Source organism: Scyliorhinus torazame, chromosome 22 (assembly GCF_047496885.1).
Source record: "Scyliorhinus torazame isolate Kashiwa2021f chromosome 22, sScyTor2.1, whole genome shotgun sequence".
In the NCBI taxonomy this organism is placed as follows: domain Eukaryota; kingdom Metazoa; phylum Chordata; class Chondrichthyes; order Carcharhiniformes; family Scyliorhinidae; genus Scyliorhinus; species Scyliorhinus torazame.
In genome coordinates this window covers 84,593,033-84,620,663 of record NC_092728.1, presented here as the reverse complement: position 1 = coordinate 84,620,663, position 27,631 = coordinate 84,593,033, and the positions used below count along the sequence as shown (strand labels likewise).

Sequence of the window (27,631 nt, the reverse complement as noted above, 5' to 3'; positions counted from 1 at the left end):
CACAATATGGACAAGGAGAGTAATTTGGCAAAGTTTAAGCACAATCTTGTTTCCTCCTGACCAAACAGGCAATTTTTTCCTCCATTACTATTACATTTTTATCAAGGCGTCCAATTATTTTTGTTGTAAATCCATTTATTTTTGTTCAATTCCACTTTGCTTGAGAGCAGGAGCAGTAGAGCCTTTCCCAGAATGAAAATAAACACTTTCTTGACAGAATAATGAGTGGACAGTGTCTCAATGTATGAGCAGTGACGGTGGTGGAGAATGTGCGTTAGGAGATGAAGAATCTGGAGCCCTCGAGACCGACAGACATTGTAGAATCTTTGGAACGATGAAGGAGCAGGCAGACTTAGTTAAAAAATAAATCCTTCCCTTCATAAAAGTAGAGCAAGGAGATGCTGATAAAGGAGATACAAATCCATTTAGGGTTAGTTTATACCAGAAATTAAACACTGGTGCACCTCAGAAGTGAACTTTGACGAATGCTGCTGGCTCTACTTTACCGGCGATTACATTCCTGGGGAGTTTTAGTTTTGATTCGTGGACACATGTAAAACTGATGCAGTGAAATTATAAACAAAGGCCAGCGAAGGAGTATATACAGTCTCCCTCACCAGGTGGTCTACAGTTTTACATGGGAGGTGGTGGCGTTGGGGGTTAGGGGGTGGTTCGAGGGGGGTGGATAGGGGTGGGGGGGTTTGTTAAGGGGTGGGGGAGGGGGGGTTCGGAGGGGGGGGGAAGGGTTGCAGTCAGTCTGACCTTGTTCCCTAATAATGAGCAGTTCAGTGTCTGAAGCAATAAGCTATCACGTCTGACAGTGAACCCAACCCAGGCGACCTTGCACTCTCCAGTGCCACTCAACAACTGACTTTTTTCAGAGTGGGAAGAACACAATGATTAATTGAGGCTGAGTTGCATTAAACCCTTAATTGGAGAAAAAAAAGGCTTTCTGACGTGAGTTGGATGGTTTTCTGTTAACCCAGCGGCGGGTAAATTGCATTTAAATTTATGAAGGGTTTGGCTTTCGAGTCTGCTAACTGTTTTCTAGTATTTCCGGAAAATGCAAAATACATATTACATAGTCTTTTAAATCTCAGGAGATTTCAGCTGTGACAAGGCCAAGAAGATTGCAAGATTACTGGACCTAACGGAGATAATCTCATGGGTGAATGATTGTTTGCCAAAGTTAATAACCTCAGGAACAGAAGACTATCGCATATGTCAAGGAAGACATTTGGAGTTTCAGGTAAAGGGTGATGATCAGCTCTTGGAGTTTACAAAGGGGAAGCCCTTATCCACAGTTTTAAACATTTGGAAACGGGGTGGGGAATTTTGAGAAATGTATACCGCGTCAATGTTGAAATAACTTGTCCCCTAACACTTAGTGGCGGTCGGTAGAATGGGTCACCAAGGTTTGCACGTAAGTGGGAGGTCAAGGGCATCTCAATTCCTGCTTATTTCTATCGAACTTCACAGCATTTTATTTTTAAACGCAGAAAGGCCCATGTGCAATTACTCTTTGACCAGAACGGCACAGAGTAGGGACAGCAATCAACAGGGGAAATTGCAGGAGATGGCAAGATCATCAAGATATTTTGACAACAGCCTCACCCACTACTTAAATGAAGTCAGTGGCAAAACTGGTGCATTGTCCTCACTCCTAGTAAATGGCTATGTACATTAATCTGCAACTGTGACAGGGAGCTGGAAAAAGAATCGCACTGCAAATGCGGTTAGAAGAGGGGGAAATTGATTTACTGGACATATGAGTTATTTTTGAGTGAAGGAGCAAGATGGCTACATGACATGTTCACATATGCCTCAAGATTGCTTTTTCTTTTAGGGAGATGTCATTCAATTTGTTTTAAATAAGGTTCTAACTGCCACTTACAAATAGACACGTCCTGGCAGCATTTATATCCATCAGGTGGGAAATATAAAATTATGATCCGTTCAGAAAAGATGTTGTTCTCAATTTTAAATCATATCCACCATCAGCGGTTAACTTCTATTTTCAGGTCACTGTCGCTGTAATTCCACTGCTAACAATGACTGTTGCTTTGTTAGTGCCAAGATCTCAATGATCTGCAGTCTATTGTAGTAATTCACAGTAGCCTCAGGCGATGTCGGAGGGAAGGTGAAAAGCATTGTTTTGTGCTGTTTATTTATCGTGTGCATGTTACCGCACCCACACACTCGTGTATGTTATGGTTTGTGTCATTTTTTAAAAGCAAAGTAGTTTATAAAGACACAGGCTTGCTGAAGCTGCGGTAGTTTTTAGTGGGCGCGAGCAGTTGGTAGGATCTGCTGATTGCAAAGGAAAGGTCTCAATTTGCACTTGGAAGAAATTGCTTGTTGAAAGGGAAAGGCAGATCTGCCATTGCTGTGTGTGGTGATGTGGTACCGCGCCCCCCCCCCCCCCCCCCCCCCCCCCCAGTGGTAACAGAGGCCCCACGAGTTGACAGCACAAAGATGCATGAACAGAGACAAGATAGGAAGTTAGCCAGGGAACATGCTCCTTCAGAAAATGATTTTATCATACTCAATTTTTCGATGCCTTTTCCCCAGTAACTCCTCTGCAATGAGAGATAAAGTGCATGCTTTGTCAGTAACAATTGCAATCTCATTCAAAATGTGCTCCAGCTGATTTCTCTGGCTCCTTCCTTTCACAACCCGGCTACAATTTGTGTCGTCTGATAATATTCAGTCACAAAACAAAAGAGGGTTTGAGACATGTCACCTCCATTGTCATAGCCGTGGATTGCTAAACAGGCTTCAAGCCGCAGAGGGAATGGTCGAACTTTATTGGTGCATTCACCAAATTTCATTAAAATGGCCACATGTTCTCATTTGTCAAAGGAAATCTATACGGAATGAGCAGGTAATGTTGACCCCAAGAGCAAGAAAGCAGCATTGATTACAGCCGAGAAGGTACATTTCAGAAAATGCATGTTCAATAAAAGATGGGGGGGGGGGGGGGAGGCTGTAGTCATTATTATTATGGTGCAAGATGTATAAGAAAAAGATGGCAGACAGACAAACAGACAGATCAGCTCTCTTTGTGTGCTCTGTATGTTCATAACTTACAATTAAGCCATAGGTCTGCCCCACAATGAAAGAGAGTCTAGAAACTGTATTACATTGCCTCAGAAATCAATAAGATGAGCGGCTAATGTACCAGCTGGATTTGTAGGAAGTTTCATTTAACCTGATTCTGCTTTGGTTGTAGTAGCCTCAGTCCAGCTCCTGCAGTGGGAGAGAGAGAGACACTTGAAGTTATTGTCTAATTTCCAAGGGTCAAAAAGGACCAGGAAAGAAACACCTTTGCACTGGCCTGTTACCAAATCCAACAAAAACTCCAGAGTTTAGGATGAATGAAGTTGGTTCAGGCTGTTGATCGCAAGGCATTTGAAAGTCTGGGAAGGAGAATCAGGAAAACTAGAGTTGTTTCAAACAGCCTGGAATCAGACTGTGACGCCCAGCAGAATGAAGCACAAGTGATGGGAAAACGTACTGGGTGAATTGCAACCCTGCAACCATTTTAATTTTTTTCTCCATTCTTAAAGTTACAAGGCCAATGCACAGACAGGGCAAGCCTTCATTCCATCTCATTGCTTGCTCCAAACACCAATTCAAATTCAAAATTAATGGTCAATTCATGGTCTCCACAAGACAGACATACAAGGTCTAAATTGACAAGAAAAGGTATTGCACCTCATCTTGGGCTCAATCTGACGCTTGATCTTAGCCAAAAGGTCAAGATAAAGTTCTGCATTATTGGTGTGAATTGCAAGAATTTGTGTACCTGAGCGCATCTGGTTCAAAGAAACACAGAATTATGTGAACCAGTCACTATTTTTCCTCGTCCTGACAGGAGTGAATCATTCCTCAATAAGAAGCGATCTCAGGGGACTTGGTAGGGTAGATGCAGAAAGGATGTTTTACCCTTGTGGGAGAGACGAGAGCTAGGAGACAATTTTTTTTTTTAATTCGTTCATGGGATGTGGGCATCGCAGGCTGGGCCAGCATTTATTGCCCATCCCTAATTGCCCTTGAACTTATGTGGCTTGTTAGGCCATTTCAGAGGGCAGGTAAGAGTCATTGCTGTGAGGGTTCGCCAGTCTGGAGGAGCTAAGGGAGAGGGTAGAGCTGCCGAGTGGTATTGAGTTCAGGTATCTACAGGTTAGGGACTTTGCACAAAAGGTCTGGAAGGGGTTCCCTAGATTGCCGGGATACACCCTGCTGGAGCGACTGCTACTTCCAGATGTGGAAGGAGAGGGAAGAATTGGGGATATATATAAGTGGCTGGGGGAGCAGTGAGGCAAGCGGGTGGTGAAGATCAAGGAGAAATGGGAAGCAGAGTTGGGAATGGAGATCAATTGGGGAGTATGGAGTGAGGCACTGCGAAGGGTAAACAGGACCTCCTCTTGTGCAAGGATGAGCCTGATACAGTTTAAGGTGGTGCACAGGGTGCATTTGACTCGGGCGAGAATGAGTGGGTTCTTTCAGGGGGTAGCAGATGAGTGTCAAAGGTGTGGGCGGGGGCCAGCGAATCATGCGTACATGTTTTGGGGTTGTGAAAAATTGGGAAGATTTTGGGCGGGAATGTTCGCGGTCTTAGCCAGGATAGTGGAGGAGGGAGTGGACCCGGACCCTTTGGTGGCGATATTTGGGATTTCAGAGAAGCCGGAGCTCATGGAGAGGAGGAAGGCCGATGTCTTGGCCTTCGCCTCTCTGATTGCACGGCGATTAATTTTGCTGGAGTGGCGGTCGGCATCGCCACCGGGGGCAGCAGCATGGTTGGGTGACCTGTATGTCTTCCTGTGGTTAGAGAAGATAAAGTATGAGTTAAGGGCTCAGCAGGGGAGTTTGAGAAAAGGTGGGGGATGTTTGTGACCATGTTTGTGGAGCTGTTCGTCGCAGGGGACTGGGAGGGTGGGTGATGGAGAGGGGGTGGGGGGTGAAAAAGGAGAAAAATCTATACAAACTGTATAGTTGATTGTTGGGAAGAATGTTTCCCGGGTTGTTATTTGCTGTAACCTACTTTGATACAAGTTTGAATAAAATGCGTTTAAAAAAAGAGTCATTGCTGTGGGTCTGGGGGTCACATGTGGGCTGAACCAGGTAAGGCGACAGATTTCCTTTTCTAAAGGGCATTATTGAACCAGATGGGCTTTTACGACAATCAACAATGGTTTCATGGTCATTATTAGACTTTTAATTCCAGATTTCTATTGAATTCAAATTCCACCATTCAAACCTAGGTTCCCAGACAACATTACCCTGGGTCTCTGGATTCCGAGTCCAGCGACAATATCACTGTGCCACTGCTTTACCTGAATAAGTAGTCTCTTATTTATGATGGAAATGAGGAGAACTTTTTCACTCTGAGGATTGAGAGTCTGAGGAATTATCTTCCCCAGAGAGTGATGGAGGGAGGCACAATCATTGAATATTTTTAAGGCTGAGTTAGATAAATTCTTGCTTGACAAGGAGGTCAAAGGGTATAGGAAAGTGGAGGTGAGGCAACAGTCAGATCAGCCATGATCTTATTGAATGGCGGAGTGAGTTTTTGTAGAGGCTCACTGGCCGACTCCCACTCATAGCTCAAATGTTGGTACAACGGATATCAGGACAAAAGAACGAGGAACAGGAGAAGGCAAAATAGCCTCGGGTCTCCTCCATGATGCAACAACACCATGGCTGATCTTCCTCCTCAACACATTCCTGCCTTAATCCCACATCCAGCAATTCTCACAATGTCAAAACATCTATCAGTCTCAGTCTTGAATGTACTCGATGGCAGAACATTGGATTGGATCTGTTTATTCACAACTATACCGAGGTACAGTGAAAAGTATTTTTCTGCCAGCAGCTCAAACAGATCATTTAGTACATGAAAAGAAAAGAAAATACACAATACGGCACCACAAGATACACAAGCATACAGGAATGTAGTATTAATCAGGTTAGTCCATAAGAGGGCCGTTTAGGAGTCTGGTAACAGCGGGGAAGAAGCTGTTTTTGAGTCTGTTCGTGCGTGTTCTCAAACTTTTGTATCTCCTGCCCGATGGAAGAAGTTGGAAGAGTGAGTAAGCCGGGTGGGAGGGTCTTTGATTATGCTGCCTGCTTTCCCAAGGCAGTGGGAGCTGTAGATGGAGTCAATGGATGGGAGGCAGGTTCATGTGATGGACTGGGCTGTGTTCACGACTCTCTGAAGTTTCTTGCGGTCTTGGATCGAGCAGTGGCCATACCAGGCTGTGATGCAGCCAGATAGGATGCTTTCTATGGTGCATCTGTAAAAGTTTGTAAGGGTTAATGTGGATATGCCAAATTTTCTTAGTTTCCTGAGGAAGTATAGGCGCTGTTGTGCTTTCTTGGAGGTAGCATCGACGTGGGTGGACCAGGACAGATTTGGGTGACGAGCCCTTCGAGCGAAAGATTTCCATTGAGAGAAGACATTTCTCACTCAATCCTAAATGGTCAAGATTACGACATCTAGTTCTGGACTCTCCAGCCAGGGGAAACAGCCATTCTGCATTGACCCTGCCAAGCCCGCTAGGAATTCATACATTCCAGGGAGGTCACCCCTCATTCTCATCCCCTTCTCCTTCCAAGGATCAGACTCAAATAGATCGATTTGAAACTCGGATAGATATATCAGGAAACAGTGGAAAGGGCATAGTTAACAGAAGGCAACTTGAAAGGTAAGGAATTAGCGTATTTTTGTAGCTACAGTTCAATAATCCATCAGGATTCACATAGTAACAAATGACAAATAAATTCTTTACCAAAAGCATTAAAACTGGAGCAGAGATAAACACTGAGACTCGTACACAAGCATATCATTTTTTTAAAAATATTCTTGAGCAGGAAGCTTATTCCCACATTGATAGGTGCAATTTATTTTCTCCCGTACTCTATTTAATTTTAAAGCAGGACACTACATAGTTTTAATTATACACATGTACAATCTCTTTAATGTATCATGTTTAAAGTAATCCCTTTACCGAACCAAGATGCTTATCTTGATTAATTATTTCAAATCTTTGAAGCTCCAGCATTTTCTTGTTTAAAAATTTATCTGAAGGAACAAATTATTCACACGAAAAATGAAAGCCCGTGAAGGGAAAGCCTTATCTAATCTTTCCTTCCCCTCTGTTCTACACCAAGCTAATACTGAGTCGCTAATCGCTGCTGCTAGATACCTGAAGATCGCCCTAATGTTGGGAAAGGTGAAATCCATGCCACAGAAACCATTAGATCTCTATAGGCAACTTTATATAAAGTTCATAGAGTGAGCACCACTGAGTTCCCACTGATCGTGATATCCAGCCCCAATAATATTGTGTAGTAAAGAGCCACATGTTTTGATGAAAATGAGAACTCTGATCTTGTTGGAAGGTTTTGATTCAGTGATCGACTCAATGGCCTCGCCAACATTTTTTCTAAGGATCAGGTGCTATCTCCATAGGTCGAAATTTTCCAGCCCCCCCCCACTGACGGGTCTTCCGGTCCCACCGAGGGTACTCCGGGGCACGTAAAACCTTGTAGACATCAGAGGAACATGAAGGTGCTGTTGATGGTCAATGGCAGGTTGCCTCTGCCACTTTGGAATATGCGGGGGGGGGGGGGGGGGGGGTGGGGTGGGGGGGTGGAGGCTAGGAGCAGGTTTGGTAAATCCTGTCCATATAGTCTAAATAGCAAACCAATGGGGCTGCCAGGGGGATAATCAATTGAGGTCTGCTATTAAATGACAATAGTGACCAATAAAGGCCACAAAACCAGCAAGGAATAGGGTACACTCAAAGGACCAGGTATTGGGAGTTTATAAATTCTGAAACTTACTTTGCTTGCCTTGCAAATTCTCTTGTTGAGATTTTTGACTTCTATAAAAAAAAAGGGATTTTTGCTGAATCTTATGCTGATCAAGGCAAGTGATTTTAGCTTTGGGAAATAAATTATTCTATTTCAGGCAAACAAGGAGAGTGTCACATTTCGCATAGATCACAGTTAGATGCAGAGTAAAGTTCCCCTGACTGGTGTGCATTATATTGTTCCTTACTATTCCTCACATCTGTGCCTTGAGAGCGATTGCTAATTTAGTGCCATATTTGTATTGGGTAACTTGTTTGAGAAAGTCCAGGTTTGCTTCACACAAGATGCATATAATGATCAGGGAGGTAATTCTCTCATCACAGTGGCCAGAACTGAAACCCAGAGCTAAAAGGCTGGTCCGAACCATTGTACCATCAAGTACTCAGTAGGTCATTTAGTTACTGTTTTGAAAGGCTATTTGGCAGTGGTCAGTCAGAAAAATACCAGCAAAAAGAGTTCTCATTTTCATCAAAACATGTGGCTCTTTACTACACAATATTATTGGGGCTGGATATCACGATCAGTGGGAACTCAGTGGTGCTCACTCTATGAACTTTATATGAAGTTGCCTACAGAGATCTAATGGTTTCTGTGGCATGGATTTCACCTTTCCCAACATTAGGGCGATCTTCAGGTATCTAGCAGCAGCGATGTCATCAAACAGGGTGACCATCCAATCACATTGAAGTATTCTCACTAACAGCAAACCAGGAAGTTTTTACAAAACACCAAATTCCCTCACGTTTAATTCTAAATTTTTACAGTGCGAGGAAAGTGGAAAGTTAACAAGATCAACAATGAATTTAAGATGAAAATAAAATAACAGACAAGTAACAAGACTAACAGACATCTATGGGAATAATAAGATGCAATTTGCCCAGTAACAAGATTAGCAGGAGACTACAGACATGGAGGTGCGAATGGCCATATCAGAAGCATTGTTTACCAGAGATCAGTGGGGCTATACAAGAGGTAGACAGCAGAATTCACAGCGGGGAATATCAAAGAGACAAAACTGTGCAGCACCCTCAATGGGGAGGAGGCTAATTCTCCATCCAACAGTCAGACAGGCCAGTTCCATCTATGCTGTAAGCCACGGAGGCCTGTTCCATCTAACATTTAGAGCAACAGCGGATTGCAGATATTCTCCTCTAAACAGTTTCATGGCTATGCTGAACCAGGTAGGGTGGTTTCCCTGACTTGGTCACCCAAGTGGTTTTGTGCGGTAACTATTAACTGGATTTGACCTATAGAGTTACTAAAATTGGAAGTTGTTTGGGAAAAGGGGTGTCTCAGTGAGTTCAGGGAAGGTGGTAATATTTTGAGATCAAGAGGTAACTTCAGAGAACACAGTGTGTTTAGTTATTCATATACTTAAGTGTCACAGTGTATACTTTGTTTTTCGTTTTTTTTTACTTTAATAAATATTCTGTATTAATTGTTCACTCAGTGACTGGACTGGCCCCTCACTGGGTTGTACATGGTTCCTCACAGTATTCCAAACAAAAATACACCACTAAGAACCGGGATTTCATGTTATCGTTCGGGGTTTCACAGGTCATTTCAGCAGGTCATGTGATGAATGATGGGACCATGCACATAGGATGAAGGGGAGATTGCAGAGATAGGGGAGGGTGAGGGAATGGAGGGATTTGATCATAAAGATGAGAATTTTAATGAAAGCGAAACATTGCAAAATGCTGGAATATGAAATAAAAACCGAAAATGCTGGAAAAACTCGGCAGGCAGCACCCGTGGAGAGAGAAAACGGAGTTAACGTTCCGAGTCTCTGTGACTCTTCTTCAAAATGTTAATATCAAGGTGTTGCTTGACCAGGGACTAATGGAGATCAGCGAGCAATGGGATAAAGAGATGATGGGTGACAGGACTTGGTGCAAATAAGGACACAGGCTGCAGAATTTTGGATGACCTCAAGTTTATGGAGGTTTGGATTTTTGAAGATCATTGTGAAGAAACTTGACACTCAACAAGTATAAAATACTCTTTTGGGGCCAATGAGGATGTTTAGCAGCAGATATGAACTTAGTGCAGTATTAAAAGCCAACGTGTGTGTGTGTGTGTGAATGACATTTACCATCTGGCATAAGTCTAAACTGCTGCCTCACTCTGTAACCTGGTCCATAGTCCAGCAGTTCACCAAGCCTCACCATCTCGACTTACGTAATCTAAAAGAACTCACTCAAAAAGGTTACAAAACGGTTGCCACTCTCTGTGAAACTACTCTGACTAGAATTATTGCATTGCGGGGGTAATGAAGAGAAGAAAGCTAACCTGGAAAAAAAAGCTGGATCATTTTATTCCTAATTTACAGTAAGATAACACAGTCTAGAAATGTTTTGGCACCTTGCTCTTCTTACAGGTATAGAACGGGTCTTTTGAGTGTCTGACCTGGTAGGTGTCATTCACACTTACATTCGGTGCCACAATTACCTTGTTCAACATATTGGTAAAGGCCCCAGTATAGGGCGGCACAGTGGTGCCGTGGTTAGTACTACTGTCTCATGGCACCGAGGACCCAGTTTCGATCCTGTTCCCGGGTCATTGTCCGTGTGGAGTTTGCACATTCTCCCCGTGTCTGCGTGGGTCTCACCCTCACAACCCAAAGATGTGCAGGGTAGGTAGATTAGTCATGCTAAATTCCCTTAATTGGAAAAAAAATAATTGGGTACTCTAAATTTATTTTTAGGCTCCAGTATAGAGGTACAGGGCCCACGTTTGCAACAGGTCCTTTGTATAAGCAACTAGAGGACCAAGATCGGACCCAGGACATCTTCCCAAAATGGGCAGCTCTGGACGTAGCTCATGTTGGGCTTGGTTGACATGCAGCCTAACGAATGGACCTTAAATGGACATTAGAGACTGTCACTAAGGTGACACGTTGTGTGAAAAATGGCTGCCTGAATGGGGAGAACTGAGGAACAGTTGTGTTCCTCCTGGCTCACTGTCTTGCCTGTTTCCAAATCCCCTCCCAGGATCACTGCCCAAGTCAAAATTGATATTTGCTTGGCCTGCGTTACCTCGGATCATGTAGCAAATGACTGCAGCATGCCAGCCTAATTCAATTGAGGCCTGAGGTCCAACTTCAAACTAGCCTCAGCCCTTACCTATTCCAGCTCGTGGATCATTCCCTGCACCATGGTTACATCGACAGGAGCAGGCCCAGGTCTCCTTTACTGGAGTCTTAACCAATGCTGCGTGAAGGTTTCTTCCAGCCGGAAGTGAGGACACACAACAGCTGCTCTATTGAAACTTTAGGCTATTGAATATATTCAATTTCTCCACTTACCTTTTTAAACACATTTCACGATACCCGTCACTAGTCCAAACTGAACAGTCAGACAGGTGATCGGTTCCTGAAGCCAAGCAACAAGGTAGCTATTAGGATCATAGGAAACAAAAGCAGGAATAGGCCTTATGACCCGTCAAACATCCTCTGTCAGCCAATTAGATTGTGGCTGACCTTCTCCCTGAACACCATTTTACCGCATCATCCCTATATCTCTTGATGTCTTTATACTATCTAGAAACCTATCGCTCTCTCTTGAATGTGCTCAATGACTGAGTCTCCACACCCCTCTGAGGAAGAGAATTCCAAAATTTACTACCCTTTGGGTGAAGAAATTCCTCCTCCTCTCAACCCTAAATGGCCTGCCCCTTATCCTAAGACTGTCCCGTGGTTTGAGATACCCCCCAACCAGGGGAAGTATCCCTCTTGCATCTATCTTGTTGAGTTCTGTAAGAATTTTGAAAGTTTCAATGAGATCATAGAATCATGGAATTTACAGTGCAGAAGGCCCTTGTAAAGAGCACCCTACCTAAGCCCATACCTCCAGCCTATCCCCACACCTCTACCCTATCCCCGTAACCCCAGCTAACTTTTTTTGGACATTAAGGGCAATTTAGCAAAGCCAATCCACCTGACCTGCACATCTTTGGACTGTGGGAGGAAACCCACGCAGACACGAGGAGAATGTGCAGACTCCGCACAGACAGTGACCCAAGCCGGGAATCGAACTGGGACCCTGGAGCTGTGAAGCAACTTTGCTAACCACTATGCTACCGTGCTGCCCATTCTCTACCCGCCTCTCATTCTTCCAAACTCTTAAGACGATAGGCCCAGACCTCTCATGGGACAATCCTGCCGTCCCAGGGATCAGTTTGGTAAACATTCGTTGCACACCCTCTGTGGCAAGTTTATCCCACCTTAAGTAAAGAGACAAAAACTGCAGGAAATACTCCAGGTGCGATCCCACCAAGACACCAATTGCAACAAGACATCTTTATTTGTTCTCAACTCCTCTTGCAATAAAGGCTGGCATACTATTTGCCTTCCCAATTCTTGCTGTACCTTCATCTTAGCTTACAGTGACTCATAAACTCATGAATTGCAAATCTTAAGAGGATTGAATTTGGAAGATAAAATGAAATAGCCGCATGGGACATACAGAATGGGGGAGATTACCTTCCCCATAGTCCTTGCGGAGTACGAGCTCCCCCGCTAGGGCAGGGGATCTCTATTAACCTTTGCATAGCAGGTCGGCCAGAAGCACTGAACAGAACAGGAACCCGGTAGGGATCTACCAGCCAGTGTCATGTCGCAATAAATCTGCGCTTCTATATTTTACTCGGCATGGATTCCCTGAGTCCTTATTGAATAAACATTGTCAATATCCCAACAAACCCATTGGGCTGGATTCTCAGATTTTGAGGCTACGTCCGGAGGAAGTGTCTGGTTTTACGACAAAAAAATCGTCGAGGTCCCAGCACCGACCCTCCGGCCGCTGAGGGGCTAGCAGCCATGCGCATCAAAGGCACGGCCTTCCCGATATAAACGGCTGTAGAATTGCCGGATTTGTGGCCGCGCATGCGCACGGTGAGCACCTGCAGCAGTTGCGCCATACAACATGGCGCCCGCCGTGCGTGGACCCGACCTGCCAGATAATGCCCCTTCTCGCCACTCCCGGGCCTCCTCCCACCAGTCACCTCAGCCCTCGCTGAAGCCCCCCCCCCCCCCAGCCAGCAGCATGCCCCCCCCCCCACCCCGACTGTGGTGGCACTGGATACAGTCCGCAGCCGCCACGCTGGGTTCACAAAAACTAGAGCACATGTGTCCCGCGCCATCGGGAACTCAGCCCATCGGGAGCGGAGCATTGGGGGAGGGCCTTCAGGTAATGTCCTGATGTGATCCCAATGGCGTGCAGGGTACTCCTCAATGAGCTGTTTTGGAGGGGGCGGAGCATCTGAAAACAGGCGCCGCCCCCGATTCAGTCGTAAACGTGGATTCTCCGCCCGATCGGCGATTACGATATCGGCGTTGGTACAACGGAGAATCCCGCTCATTCTCTTCTGAATTTCAATTCATCATTCGACAGTAACATTTAGACTGATAGGCCGGGATTCGCCAATCCCGCGGCCAAGTTCTGACGCCAGCGTGAAAAGCGGTGCCAACCACTCCGGCATCAACGGTCCCCAATAGTCCGGAATGCTCCCGTTCTTTGGGGGCGAGGTCAGCAGCAGAGTGGTCCCCGCAGCTCCAGCTGGCGCAGAATGGCTGGCGCGAGTTCGCGCATATGCAGAACGGCTGGCGTGATTCCGCGCATGCGCGGTTCCCGTCTCCGCGCCGGCCCCCGGGCAATGTGGCGGAGCCCCACAGGGGCCCGGCGGGGGGTCGGAGAATCCCGGCCATAATGTATTTTAAGATCATCTGAGTTAACTTTCTGCAATAAGCTTTTATTCTCAGTAAAATAAAATTGTGAGGGTTGGGGGTCACCAAAGAAAGTAAAAACATCTCTATTAAAAAGATTTATAACATATTGTTTCCAGGAGCCAATGTTAAATGCCACCCTTCCCAAACCTCTAAAATAGTATCAAAGAAGCACATGCTGGAGAAGATGCTCTCGTTCATTGCTGCCACCTTCTAATCCCACTTCCCAGCCCATTTCCTTCCTTCAGGCCCAGCTTCAAGCTTCCATTTATCACCAGCCTCTTCCCTCCAGGTCCAGTTTCTTCTGGCTCCTTCCATTTCCAGTTAGTTGATCTTTCTTTCAATCACTCCTTGCTGCACCAGATCCTCTGAAAATTCTCTCCCCAGCTCCTTGTTTTTAAATCAAATATATATTGTATTTTTCCTTCAGAGTTCCATTTCTTTCTGGCTAAAATAACAGCTTTTTGTAAGTTCGGTCATTTAAGTAAATTCCAGAGCTGAGCACAATTGCTCTGAGAAGAATTTTCCAAACACTGCTCCTCGGCATTCTTGTTCAATTGACTTTTACCCCTTAAAACCCAAAGATCTATAACTGATTAAACATTGGCCCATATCTTCCGGTCTCCCAATCATCAGAGTTGAACCACAACGCGTATCGAGTCTCAGCAGAAGCCCCAATGTGCTGATCTCCGCAGCAATTGTCGACTAGTTTCAGCTCGGACAATTCCCCAGCTCCCCCTGACCCTCCGCAAGCTTTTCCGACTTGGAGTGTTCCGACAATTCTGTGGGACAATTCTGTGGGACTTACCTGAATATTTGCCCAGGAAACGTTAGACTGGAAAATCGTAGACTAACTCCTGGGTAACAACAGAACTGACTGCCCAATCACCTCAGACTGATCCCTCCCTCCCCCCCCCCCCCACATCCTCCCAGCACCCCCCCCTCCCACACACACACCCCACAACTCCCTGCTCAACCCGCCAGCTCCCTGCCCCACCACACCCCAAATATTAACCCAACTAGCCCCACCACCCGATTACCCCCTGATTCAACCTGACTCCCGCCCTCCAGCCAATCTATCGTGTGTCCCACCTGCTTCCTCTAACCCACCCTGACCACTTACCTCACCCACCCTGTCTGTTCACTCATTCATCCACTCACCCATTCACCACCACTCATCCATTCACTAATATTCCCACTGAACCTTTACACTTACCCTATAGTAGTTTGTGTGGTAAAAACAAAATATGTCCAAAGATGTGCAGGTTAAGTGGATTGGCCATGCTAAATTGCCCCTTAGTAGTGTCCAAAGGTTAGGTGGGGTTACGGGGGTAGGGCGGTCGGATGTGGATGTTCCTTCGGATATCAATGCAGATTTGATGGGCCAAATGGCCTCCTGCACTGTAGGGATTCTATGTCTGGTCTTACCACCCCCCCCGCCGTGGTGGAGGGTGGAGTTCTCTGATGATGGACGGGAGGCTCCGCATTTCTGAAGAAGTCGGGCTCGGAAGACACGGCAAGAAATGCGGAGCAGATTCCACGGGTGAATAAGTTCTAGCAGAGCGGAAAGCCGACGATGATTGCAGATTCGCGGGAGAGCGGGGCCATTATTTTCTGCTGCCTGTTCATAGTTTACCAGAGAACCTCTCGTGAAGATCAGGAAAAATAACTGCAGTCCTGATCCCTGCAATCATACCATTACAGACCAACAGCCAAAGTGCCAAGGGTTGGCAAAGAGCCTAGATTACAGCAGCTTCATTGATAGTCACTCATTAACCTGTCCAATCGATGAGTTCATTAGTGGGCAGACCCCTGTGAACTAACTTCAGCATTAAAGCAAAATTGCCAATGACATCAGCATTCATATGCATATCAGGAATTCAATTAATAACCAAAACTTGTTTTACTACCCAGTTTTTCCCTTCAACTTTCATCCATTAGCTCGTCCAAGATATATCAGTAATTAATTAAGCAGCAGAATAATTTATGCGGCTGCCTTTAATTTTGGACACTTCTACAATCACAGTTCAAAGGTGAGAAGCAGAAGATGTGAATAATGTTTTCATTCTTTGCTGTTTTGACAAAGTTTTTGAGCACCTGTCCTAATATCTCTTCATATGGCCCTAACATAAGTTGACAACACTCCTTGCGATGTTTCACTACATTGAAAAGTGCTTTATAAATGCAAAGTATTAAAACCAAACACACAAGTCCACTCCACCATGTGAACATAAAACCTATGGTGAGGGGACGCTACAGACATTAACTGTGAGACAGATGTCTGGACTACTGTGTGTAAATTTTTGTCCACTTATTTGAGAAGGGATGTAGTTCTATTAGAGGCAGTTCAGAGGAGGTTCATTACTAGATTGATTCCAAAGTTGAGGGGTTTGTCTTATGAAGCGAGACGAGCAATTTAGGTCTACACTCGCTGGAGTTTAGAAGAATGAAAGGAGATCTAATTTAGGTATGAAATGTTTTAAAAGGTATTGACAAAGTAGACGTAGAGCAAATGCTTCCTCTTGAGGGGCAATGCAGAATGAGAGGACATAGTTTTAGGATAAGGGGTAGCAGATTTAAAACAGAGATGAGGAGAAATTACTTCTCTCAAAGAGTCATGAATCTGTGAAATTCACTCCCCCAGAGTGCGGTGGATGCCGGGACAGTGAGTAAATTTAAGGAGGAGATAGATAGATCTTTAATTGGTAATGGGTTAATGGGTTTCACAGCGCCAGGGTCCCAGGTTTGATTCCCTGCTGGGTCACTGTCTGTGCGGAGTCTGCACGTTCCCGTGTCTCCGTGGGTTTCCTCCGGGTGCTCCAGTTTCCTCCCACAGTCCAAAGACATGCAGGTTAGGTGGATTGGCCATGCTAAATTACCCTTAGTGTCCAAAAAGGTTAGGAGAAGTTATTGGGTTCGGGGGATAGGGTGGAAGTGAGGGCTTAAGTGGGTTGGTGCAGACCCGATGGGCCGAATGGCCTCCTTCTGCACTGTATGTTCTATGTTCTATGTTATGGAGAACAGGCAGGAAAGTGGAGTTGAGGCCGAGATAAGATCAGCCATGTTCTATTGAATGGTGGAGTGGGACGAGGGCTTAATTGCCTAATCCTGTTCCTAGTTCTTATGTTCTCATGTGAACATGTTCAGAATCAAAGCCCAGTAACCGCCCTGAATTTGTAATCTGTGTTTGTTTTCTTTATTCTTTCATTGGATGTGGGCATCTCTGGCAAGACTAGTGCACACCTCGAATTCCCCTTGAACTGAGTGGCTTGCTAAGCCATTTCAGAGATCAGTTGAGAGTCAACCACATTGCTGTAGATCTGCAGTCACATGTAGGCCAGACCAGGTAAGGGAAACGAGGCAGATTTCCTTTACTGATAAACCTTAGTGAGCCATCTGGGCTTTTTACGACAATTGCATTCATGGTCACCATCAGCGAGGGCAGATTTCAATTCAAAATTTGTTCACTGAAATTCCTCACCACAGCAGCTGCAGGAATTCGACCCCCAAGACATGAGCCTGGGCCCCTGGATTACTCGTCCGGTGACAGAACCCTTATCCCATCATCTCCCCTTCTGATAATCAAAGTTGTTTCGTATCCATGGGCTTCTATGGAAGAAGATCAGAAGGCAACCCGCTCATCCAATTCCTAAACCACATGCCATGCCACAGTTTTAATTCAGTTACTCTACTTCCTTCCAAAATTCCTTTTATTGCTCCCATTTATCAAAATGCAGTGTGTGTTTACTCTACGGACAATGTGTGCAAACTGTTTAATTCATGAAATGCAGCACTCCAAACTCAGCTGGAGAGAATACATGAATAAGTGGGAACACTGAATTTCATGAATTAAACTGGATATATCTACTGTTCACTGACCAGCACACAATGCATTTTCATAAATGTGACTGGCAAAAGAAAAAGGTGCCTTGAAAGAAATTGGAATAATTACAACGAGACTGGCTCCACCTGCAAACTGGTCTGGGTCAGGTTAATGCTCTTTGTTCTGGATCCACATCCTGAACAGACTCGGCAAGCATCAAGTCCTTGCTGCATTGCACGGCGTAAGCCATCTTAACGACATAAAAGTGAAGATAGTGTTACAAAGCCGACAGTGGCTCAATCTCAGCGTGTGTTCATTTGGGTTAATGAACAGCCAAACTCTTTTATATAATTTATATCATCTACACCAATAACTGTCAAAGCTGTGTACCCCCTCTTATAAATCCTCCATATGAACAGTTAAGTTCCCCCTTTAACTTGAATGGCCGAAACTCAAACTCAGCCCAGACTAAAATGAAGGGAGATCATCTCTCCCTCAGCTGCCCAAAGGTCCTAACTGAATGCTTTTCAGCAGCCTCCACCCATCACCTAATGGGGACAAGCCCAGGATAGAAAGCAGCCCTCAAGATTAGAAATCAGCATCATTTCTGAGATACATTTCCTGTTCGCATTTTCCAAACAGTGTCAAATCACAGAGTCAATTTTAATCTTTGTATGAGTTCCGTTAAGTAAGGCCACGGAATTCCAATAGAACTGCACAGAGGGTGGTGCGGGAGGGGCTGTACAACGCGGCGAGCTGTTCAGACACCCATTGACTTAGGTGCGACTGATCAAGGTTTGATCAGGGTTAGTCAGCGGGAGGTCATGCCTAACAATTTTGATCGAATCTTTTGAGCATGCGACCAAGGTGTGTAGATGAGGGTAGTGCAGTTGATGTAGTTTACATGGATTTCTCCAAAGCCTTTGACAAGGTCCCACATGCGAGACTTATAAAAAAGACAAATGCTCATGGGATACAGGGTAACTTGATAAGGTGGATTGAAAATGGGCTGAGCTGTAGGAGACAGAAGGTGATGACAGATGGCTGCCTTAGTGACAGGAAGCCAATGTCCAGTGGTGTACCACAGGGGTCTATGCTGGGTCCCCTATTGTTTGTCATTTATACAAAAAAAGTAGATAACTATGTGGGGAGTAGGATCAGTAAGCTTGGGGATGACACAAAGATTGGCCGGGTGGTTAACAGTGAGGCTGAGAATCTTGGGTTTCAGGACGTTATAGACGGGATGGTGAAATAGGCAGAAAAGTGGCGGATAGAATTTAACCCTGAAAGGTATGAGGTGGTACACTTTGGAAGGATTAATGTGACAAGTAAGTATTTAGTGAATGGCCTAACACTGGGAAGTTCTGAGAAACAAAGTGACCTTGGCATGTTTGTCCAAAAATCTCTGAAGGCAGAAGGGCAGGTTAAAGGGTGGTGAAAAAGGCATAAGGGACACTCGCTTTTATCAATCGTTTAAAAAATGTTTTTTTTCGAGTACCCAATTCATTTTTTCCAATTAAGGGGCAATTTAGCATGTTCAATCCACACATCTTTGGGTATTGGGGGCGAAACCCACGCTAACACGGGGAGAATGTGCAAATTCCACACGGACAGTGACCCAAAGCCGGGATCGAACCTGGGACCTTGGCGCCCTGAGACTGCGCCACCGTGCTGCCCTCGCTTTTATCAATCGTGGCATAGATTACAAAAGCAAGGAAGTAGTGTTGGAATTGTATAGAACTTTGGTGAGGCCACAGCTGGAGTACTGTGTGCAGTTCTGGTCGCCACATTATAGAAAGGATGTGATTGCACTGGAGGGGGACGGCAGGATGTTGCCTAGGATGGAACATTTAGGTTATGAGGACAGGTTAAATAGCCTTGGGTTGTTTCCGCTGGAGCAGAGAAGATTGAGGGGTGACCTGATCGAGGTGTACAAGATTATGAGGAGCATGGACAGGGTGAATAGGGAGTAGCTGTTCCCCTTACTTGAAGGGTCAATTGCGAGGGGGACACAAGGAGGTTGAGGGGGGGATTTGAGGAAAAGCCTTTTTACCCAGAGGGTGGTGAAGGTCTGGAACGCACTTTCTGGGAGGGTGGTAGAGGTGGGTTGCCTCACATCCTTTAAAAAGTACCTGGATGAGCACTTGGCACATCTTAACGTGGGGCAGCACGGTAGCCTTGTGGACAGCACAATTGCTTCACAGCTCCAGGGTCCCAGGTTCGATTCCAGCTTGGGTCACCGTCTGTGCGGAGTCTGCACATCCTCCCCGTGTGTGCGTGGGTTTCCTCCAGGTGCTCCGGTTTCCTCCCACAGACCAAAGATGTGCAGGTTAGGTGGATTGGCCATGATAAATTGCCCTTAGTGTCCAAAATTGCCCTTAGTGTTGGGTGGGGTTACTGGGTTATGGGGATAGGGTGGCGGTGTTGGCCTTGGGTAGTGTGCTCTTTCCAAGAGCCGGTGCAGACCCGATGGGCCGAATGGCCTCCTTCTGCACTGTAAATTCTATGAATTCTATGAATTAACAGTCAAGGCGATGGGCCAAGTGCTGGCAAATGGGATTAGGTAGGCAGGTGTTTTCCATGTGTCGGTGCCGACTCGATGGGCCGAAGGGTCTCTTCTGTGCTGTATTATTCTGTGACTCTGTGACTGGAAGATTCCAGTTTTGTAACATTCCACACAGAATTTCACAGCACTGGCCCTTCTCATTTGTCTTCTCCACACAAGCCTGCTCCCATCTTAATCTGTCAACATATCCCTTCATTGCTCTCTCCCTTTAGAGCCTTATCTAGCTTTGACTCAAATGTGTTTATGATAATCACCTCAACCATTCCTTGGGGCAGTGAGTCCTGCATTCCTACCACACTGCTGAATCCCCCGTTGTATGGGAGGCACTGATAAATCCATTTATGGACCTCGTTCTGGTCTCCCCGCACAAATGGAAACATCTCCCTGTCCACCTGACCAAAAACCCTCCCATCAATTTTGAAGGCAATAATCAGGTCACCTTTACATCTGGTGCCAAAATGAACCACCTCCCACTTAGCGATGGAGATTAATCTGCCGCTGACACGGCGATTCAGCAAGTTTGTTAATGTCTTCTTGATTTTGTCACAGTCTTGCTCATTATTAACAATGCCCCATAATTTGATATCAAGTGCAAATTCTGAAATTGTATTTCCTATTCCCAAGTCCAATCACTTATGCAAATAGTGAACAACAGCGGTGCCAGCGCCAGGTCCTTGTGAATCACCACACTCAGTCAGTCGATGTTTTGCAGTCGGTGTACCATCTATCCCTCTGCCACCGAGCCTCTGATTCCAATGGCCACAACCGGCTCAATCAGAGTCCAATGGCACTCTTACCATTAACGTTTTTGTTTTAGTCCGAGTTGAAATGAAAATCGCTTATTGTCACAAGTAGGCTTCAAATGAAGTTACTGTGAAAATTTGCTGCTAAATTCTCAAAATGCAAATTTGGGGAAAGAATTTTGAGAATGATTATTCAAAATACAGTACAACTGAAATAGCCACGCCCAGGTTATTCTTGATTAGAGTGCTTCTGGCAGTGTCTACAAATATTGTCAGCATCGTTGCACTCCACTGCATGGATTTTAATCAGGTCTGCAAATATTCAGGCTTTAAAAAGACCGTGGACACATTCAACTCGTGAATACCTTTAGCTGCACAGAGCAGCCAGGCAGCACCGTTAGCTTTGATGTTGTGACGATTACTGAATTCAGGTAATTTGACCAGTCTTTTCCTCCGCCCCTCTCGTTCGTGCCAGCAAAACAAAAGGGGGAAGCTACCATGCGAACTGGATGCGACGTGAATGCTACACTTTTTGTACATCCCTGGTCCTGTTCAATATGTGTAGCTCTGTTCAATTACAGAAATCATTCCAAACATTACAAATGGGATTGTAGTTTGTACACTGTATTGAGACTAAGGGGGTTAGATATTTGCTGTATACATTCAGCAGGACTACTGAAAAGAAGTTGATTGATTTTCCGAATGCTCAGCTGTACCAAGGTCGGAACTGGTGTATCTCGGCACCAGGACCACCGTGTCCTTCTTGAGCTCAAGCTGGGTGGGTGGCCTTAAGCAACTCTCAGCCAGACCAGTGGTCAGAGCATCAGGGGGTAGCATAGCATTGAGGAGTAGCGAAGCCTAACACTGTTCTATTCTCACCTCCTCCCTCATTAAATAGCAGACTATCGCAAAGGGACACACTGTAAATATCAAACACCAATGGGGAAAACTACAGCTATTAGAAGCTGCCACAAAAACCCGGACCCTCACCATCAATTCCTTCCCCTTCCAAGACTGCCGTTTCAAACTGCTTTCAACTCCAGCCGAGGTTCCACCTTCATCACAAAGAATTGCCACCCATTTCCGCACAATTGATGTTGAAATCCTCATTCGCTTTCGTCATCTCCAGATTCGACCTTTCCAGTTATCTCCTGAATGACCCACCATTCTCAACCCTCTGGAAACTTCGACTCACCAATACTCTGCTGGCCATGATCCGATTCTGCACCAAATCCCACTCGTCCAGCATCTCTGTTCATAGTGTAATCATGGAGTTTGTATGTTCAGGTGGTGGACATTAACTGCGGGTTTCACTTGTGCTCCCTACATCTCGAAGCAGGCTGAACGTGTTGTGGTTGGGCTTGGAGGTGCATGTTTGATACCTCTAAATAAAAGTTTATAAAGGGTGTAAACTAAGGTTCGGCTCCAGCAGTTCTATCCTTCACCACCCGGCTTTGTGCAGTAAAAAGAAAACATTTTCTGGTGACCTCCATTGCTCCCCATTCTCATGCTTTAATCCTTTAATAGCCTCACCCCCCCCCCCCCCCCAGTGTCTGCTCCAGCCCAGCAGCCTCGCTCTCCACTCCAACCACAAGCTCTCAGTTTAATCTAGTCATGGCCATCCCAGGCTGGAGAGTGGGCCGCAAGATTGAAATCGGGCTTGTTCCCTAACTATAACCCCATGAATAAGATTAAATTATGACACACACTGAATATTTCATGAGAAGTTATACAGAATGCTTCATCATTCATATTTGAATAACTACCTTCAAATGGTAAAAACAAAAGAAATATTTACAGTTTGGCTGCAGAGAGAGGGCAGGGCAGATGATGGGGTTGGAGGGGGGTGTGGGATGGTGTGGGGGCTATGTGGGTGGAGGGGGTATGGAGGTGGTGTGGGGGTGGTGGTAGTGGAGGAGGGGGTTGGGGGGCAGGTGTGATGGAACAGGTGGTGACACCCGTGCCATGGGGAACCGCAACACAGCAGGGTCTCTGCCCCGGCGACTGCCCTCTCTCTGGGTCCACCACCCAGGTCCAGTGCCCGCTGCTCTGCTGTGGTGACGGGCCGCAAGCCTTTTCCCTCTCCCGGGTTGTGGGCCGCCACCTCTTTGGGCCGGTGGGGTGGGGCAGGGCTGAAAACGCACAGTGCTGGACAGTCGGACACATGCAGCACAGGGGATGGGTAGCTGGTGGCCTTCGTGGCCAGGGCAGCCGGCCAAGGCGGCCAGTATGGGTACTGGCATGTGGTGCAGGGTGGGGGTTCAGTCGCCCTCCGGGTGGGGGGAGGGGGAGGTTACGGGTGTGTGAGTTGGGGGATTAGTGTCAGGGGCACGGTGCTGCGTACTCACCATGACCGCCCTGAGGAGGTTGTGCAGTTTTTTCTGGCGTTGCTGGCCTGTCCGGATGGGTGGCAATCTCCTTCTCACCCTGGGTTACAGGGTAGCCCGCATCTCCTCCACGGCGTCTAGCAGGATCTCCAGCTCAGCATCAACGAACCGGCGCGACGCTCTCCATTCTGCCATCTTCTTGGCTGTGATGAGTGTGTGTGTGTGGGGAGCGGAGTGCTAATATGTGGCTGCAGCTTGTCAGCCTCTCAAGTGTCAACCCGACTCCGACGAATCCAACACCGTTTTTCACTGGAATCGCTTGTGTTCCGTGTGCCTCCAATGCCTGCCCATTAATTGGCCCTGGAGAGGCTGTCGTACAAGCCACCGATTCAGTCCCAGAGTCATACCCTAGTTTCTGAAACGGAGAACCCCGCCCACAATCTGGCCCAATTATATTATCAGATTGTCATGATTAACATTTACAGAACTCAGCAAAAGACACCCTAACATCTCTATCCTATTACAATTCCACACCAGCCCCCACAATCCCACACCAGACCCATAATCCCACACCAGACCCCACAATCCCACACCAGACCCATAATCCCACACCAGACCCCACAATCCCACACCAGACCCACAATCCCACACCAGACCCATAATCCCACACCAGACCCCACAATCCCACACCAGACCCATAATCCCACACCAGACCCACAATCCCACACCAGACCCCACAATCCCACACCAGACCCCACAATCCCACACCAGACCCCACAATCCCACACCAGACCCACAATCCCACACCAGACCTCACAATCCCACACCAGACCTCATAATCCCACACCAGACCCCACAATCCCACACCAGACCCACAATCCCACACCAGACCTCACAATCCCACACCAGACCCACAATCCCACACCAGACCCCAACAGTATTAGGATGCTGGACCTAAACCCTAATATTTTTGTTTATTTTGTAAGACAGTGCAGAAAGAACGATTTGCTCCAGAAGTGTTTGCATGAAAAAATAGAGAATTGGTATTTTAAAACAAAACTTTATTATGAATGCAATATTAAACTCCTTATAGAAAATCTACAGAGCACCTTCAGTGCCGAAGGGGGCCATTCGGCCCATCGAGTCTTCACCGACCTTTCAAAAGACCACCCTACCAATCCCCTGCCCTATTCCTACACCTCACCCGAAGGGGTAATTTTTACCATGGCCAATCCACCTAACCTATACATCTTTGGATTGTGGGAGGAAACCGGAGCACCCGGAGGAAACCCATGCAGGCACGAGGAGAATATAGAAACTCCACACAGACAGTCACCCGAGGCTGGAACTGAACCCGGGTCCTTGGCGCTGTGAGGCAGCAGTGCTAACCACTGTGCCACCGTGCCGCCTCTTACTCCCGAAAAAATAATAATGATCTTTTTTAGTGTCACAATTAGGCTTACATTAACACTGCAATTAAGTTACAGCGAAAATCCCCTGGTCGGCATACTACAGCGCCTGTTCGGGTACACTGAGGGAGAATTCAGAATGTCCAATTCTCCCAACAAGCATGTCTTTCAGGCTTACAATAGCTTATAATTACCCCTCTCAATCCATCTTAAAATCAGCATGGCATAGAACAGATTCTGGCTCTTGTTTGAACCCCTTCAGACTCTGGCTGACTATCTTAAGAAATCTGGTTCACTTAATGCGTCTTCACGGACTGCTCTGATTTAACCTATCCTACAGTGAGAGAATTGTGGACTCAGTGTCAGATAGATCAGACTTTAACTCTTCTCTCCAGAAGCTTTTTCAAAATGTCCCGCTCTCTCTCAGCACCACTCAGCACTGACATCATCTCTCCAAGCTGAAAAACAAATTAATATTTCAGCGACTGAAAGCCCATTAACTCCCCACGGACTGCCCCCAGTCAAACCACAGTGTATTAGCCCAGACTGAAAAACACATTCCTCTGTCAATTTCACCTTCTGGCTGCTAAAAGCTCCCAGGACCTGCAAAACAGAATCCTTTTTAAAAGAAAAACAATCAATCTCACCCTAACCCCAGACTTTTAACCCTTAAATTGCACAGTACATTTATAATCCAATCTTCCTAAAATCCTCCATTCGTCACACGCCCATTTTACAAACAGCCAGGAGGAATATAATTATGAATATGCTGTCTGCTGGCATTAGGATTCAAACTCCTAGCCCTGGTTGAAAGAACAATGAGCACAGTGCTGTAGTTACCAGACCAAACAGATGATATATATATATATACTTTTAACAACGTCATTCTCAAAGATGTGTCTCCTTGTGGATTTCAGAGTGATAAATTAGCTGTTCGAAAGGCTGGCTTCCACTAATGATGTTTAGGAAACTGTGTCTCAGAGAAAGAAAAAAATCAATTTAAATTCCAATACTCTGTGCAAATGTAGCTTATATGTGACAACATCCATATGGCCAGTATCGTCCAGATTGAAGGAACGTGTCATTTGAAAAGTTAGAAACATTCAGCTTCTAACAGGAGGGTTTGCCATATTGCCAGGATTCTCCCAGAGTCTTCATGAATTATAGATGAATCACCAGGACACTTGATGCAAGCACCCCGAGAGAAAACACACAGAGGCACTAAACTAAGTTTCACTTTTACTGGTTTACCAACAAAGATGCAAAGAACAGTACAGACAAGTAATGGCCCTTTGGCCCTCCAAGCCTGCGCCGATCATGCTGTCTGTCTAAACTAAAACCTTCTGCACTTCTGGAGTCCGCATCCCTCTATTCCCATCCTATTCATGTATTCGTCAAGATGCACCTTAAACCTCACTATTGTAACTACGTCTACCACCTAGCAGCACGTTCCAGGCACTCACCACCCTCTCTATAAAAAAACTTGCCTCGCACATCTCCTCTAAACTTTGCCCCTTGCACCTTTGTGTCCTCTAATAATTGACTTTTTCACCCTGGGAAAACGCATCTGACAATCCACTCTGACCAAGCCACTCATAATTTTGCAAACATCTATCAGGTCGCCCCTCAACCTCTGTCGTTCCAGTGAAAACAATCCGAGTTTATCCAATCTCTCCTCAGAGCTAATACCCTCCAGACCAGGCACCATCCAGGCATCTCTCCTGTACTCTCTCCAAAGAAACCACACTGCATGTTCTCTTTATGTCTGAGTGGATTTCCTCCGGGTGCTCCGGTTCCCTCCCACAAGTCCCGAAAGACGTGCTTATTAGGTGAATGGACATTCTGAATTCTCCCTCAGTGTACCCGAACAGGAGTGGGGGGGGGGGGGGGGGGGGGTGGTTCAAGATGCGTGCGGTCAAGGGATGAAAGCCCCAGGAGTTAGCAACATAACAATGGAATCTTAGCGCATCACTGACCATAAGAGGTAACAATGTCAATCAATGGTTGCAAATTGGCTTATTCATTTTAGTAAGAATCATTTTAGATAAAATGTTCATTGTTCAAACTTTTATTTTGCCATGAATCACAATTCAAGGTTCAATTTGCCCAATGGAATCATGATTACAAGCAGCTTGGGCCCTTTATTACAATGGAAATATGCAGATTGCTTGTTGGATGTCCTAATGACACAGTGGATTAAATATTAACACATTACGGCACCGAGAACTGAGAGGAGACTGAACCCCATGTAGCTCCTGATCTCTGCTAAGTTGTGACATGGAGGAGAGACAATGAACAAGGAGAGGAAAAGCATCAGGGGTGAAGAAGTGCTTCACGGAAAGAAATGGTGAAGGAAAACAGGACAGTTAACAATCTGGAAGCTCACTTTTCCATGATGACTCCAGGTTGAAATGACCCGTGGGCAAATTCCAAGAAACTGGTAACTTCCATTCCGTCATGGAGGTGATGTATAACCAGTGACCTAAAGGAGGAGAGAGAGAACAAAGTGCACATCAATTAATATAAATGACATGACTCAGACATCCGAAGGAAGATTCCATCTGGAACAAGCACCACCACACGGCACACCAGGCCCCCAGAAAGCTCGGTGAGCCCAAGAACACTACTAGAAAATCAAACAAAGCAAATATGGAGCAGGGTCGAATATAATAAAACAACATTTATTGCTGCGAATAGCAGAAAACTGACATCTGGCCCAAGTAATTATGGACACACACAAAGACACACCCACAGCCACACATAGGGCAGGATTGAGCGACCATATTAGCCATGGGCACAAATCTCGTAATAGCTGCAAATTCTCACTAGAGGCCACAAACCAGGTTTGTGCCAGTGGGATTTCGGAGCGCAAAGTTCTGGGGCCCACCCCAATGACGCAATTTTTCACACAAATTTCACGCCCAGAAAGGGCGCAATTCTGATTTGCATGAATTTGATTCCATTGTAATATACTTAGCGTGGCCAGCGTCGCAGCTTCAGCCCTGATTGAATCGTCCCACCGGCCAAGCATAGCCTCACACGGGCACAAATTACTACAGCTTTTTAGAAAAGGGAACCAGGTCCCATGACATCCAAGAGGGAGGAAAGAGATGAGAACCACTGTCTCCACCCAGCACCAGGGTGTCCAAAGGGACAG

The 27,631-nt window shown here is 45.9% G+C and overlaps 1 long non-coding RNA gene across 2 annotated transcripts in view; it reads left to right on the top strand.

The window, feature by feature from the left end:
- Positions 1-836: 836 nt before the first annotated feature.
- The window catches only part of LOC140398839 (uncharacterized), a 213,859-nt gene continuing 187,064 nt past the window's right edge, over positions 837-27,631 (top strand). The window contains exons 1-2 of one of the 2 annotated variants that reach the window (XR_011937587.1): positions 837-957; positions 1,101-1,249. This is a non-coding gene — a long non-coding RNA (uncharacterized lncRNA). Of the gene's footprint in view, positions 993-1,100; positions 1,250-27,631 lie in introns of both variants that reach the window. The other variant, XR_011937586.1, reaches the window with a different exon arrangement.